General features: G+C 37.7%; 1 protein-coding gene across 3 annotated transcripts in view; it reads left to right on the forward strand.

Annotated features, from left to right (window-relative positions):
* PPP1R21 (protein phosphatase 1 regulatory subunit 21) overlaps positions 1 to 1759 on the forward strand; it is a 66539-nt gene that overhangs the window by 44066 nt on the left and 20714 nt on the right. The window lies entirely within an intron of this gene.

Raw genomic sequence — 1759 nt, forward strand, 5'->3', positions numbered from 1 at the left:
GGTTGAGCCACAGGCGCCGAGCCTGTTAACATTTAAATCAGAGGAAAAAATCAGGAATCATTCCAGAGAATGGCAAGAGTTTTTCCATAGTTCAGATTATTTAGACTTTATACAGTTTGGGGTGTACAGGTGGTTAGGGGGATCTATGGGGAAGTGGAAGTGACAGAGACCCAGACTTTGCCTGATAGAAGCTTTGCCTGTACTTACAGGCCATGTTGCACTCATGTCCCAAGTTCCTAGGGTAAGGTAGCCCAGCATGACTTACTGGCATAAGTATCTAACTATAGAAACTCTTAAACCCATAGAACCAGAAAAAAATAACGAAATATGTTTATAGTTTTTTTTCTGAACATAATATGTAGTCACTACAAAATTTAGAAGATACAGTAGTACATTAAGAAGAAAATTATGGAGGCCAGGTGCAGTGCCTCACACCTGTAATCCTAGCACTCTTGGAGGCCGAGGCGGGTGGATTGCCTGAGCTCATGGGTTCGAGACCAGCCTGAACTAGAATGAAACCTCATCTCTAAAAATAGCTGGGCATTGTGGTGGGTGCCTGCAGTCCCAGCTGCTGGGAAGGCTGAGGCAAGAGAATAGCTCGAGCCCAAGAATTTGAGTTTGCTGTGAGTTGTGATGTCACGCATTCTACCAAGGGTGACAAAGTGACAAAGTTAGACTCTGTCTCAAAAAAAATAATAAGAAAAAAATTACGGTTATCCCAAATTCCACCACCCAAAAATAGCTACTCTTTTTTTCTTTTTTTTTTATTGAATGGTAACTATGTACATTAATGCACTTCTGGGGTACTCTTTTTTTCTTTTAAGAGTCAATCAGTAAACTAGAATCTACTTTTTGTTAGAAAACAGTATCAGTATCCAAAAAAAAAAAAATTTAATGTACACGCAAGTGGACACACACAAAATGTATTTAGGTACTTTTCTACTATTTTAGGATCTTTTCTTCTTGCAATGCACTGTAGATATGTTTCTATATATGAAAACTATATGTATAATGTAAATTATCATTAATACCTTCATAGCATTTCATTCTATAAACGTATAATAATTTAATAAACTCATGCTGGTGGAGTGCCTATTTTTCAGTGTTGTATGCACTACTCCAGTGAGTATTCTTGCACATATGACTTTGTATGTTTTACTTTTTCTCTTTAAAAAATTTTAACTACACACTGTATAAACATGTTCTTATATTAAATTAGAACATTACAGGTAAATTATAATCCTTAATTTCAGTTCCTTTTCAGAGATAACTGTAGTTATTAGTTTGATATAACCTTGCAGGTTCTTCCAGCATTTATATACATCTAAACCCATAAACAATATGGAACTTCTTCCTTTCATCCTCTGTCTCTCCACCCCTCCAATGTATGTTTCAATGTGCAGTTTGCTTTTTGTTTATGTTTTAGAGTCTGTGAATATCATTCCATGTTGTGTCTGATATTTTCCTTTTAAATATGTTATTAAAGACTAGAATACCTATGGTTCATTTGGGTTTCCCTTAATTGAAGGGCATTTCAGTTGACTCCAGTTTTTTACTGTTTTAATAATACTGCAATTGATAGCCTTGTAAATGTCTGCTTAGGCACATGGGTAGAAGGCAAATGTTCTGGCTCGGCGCCTGTGGCTCAAGTGGCTAAGGCGCAAGCCACGTACACCTAAGGTGGCGGGTTCGAATCCCCAGCCCGGGCCCGCCAAACAACAATGATGGCTGCAACCAAAAAATGGCCAGGCGTTGTGGC

The sequence above is a fragment of the Otolemur garnettii genome, unplaced genomic scaffold, assembly GCF_000181295.1.
Source record: "Otolemur garnettii isolate 467f Iridium unplaced genomic scaffold, OtoGar3 scaffold00024, whole genome shotgun sequence".
NCBI classification, from domain to species: Eukaryota; Metazoa; Chordata; class Mammalia; order Primates; family Galagidae; genus Otolemur; species Otolemur garnettii.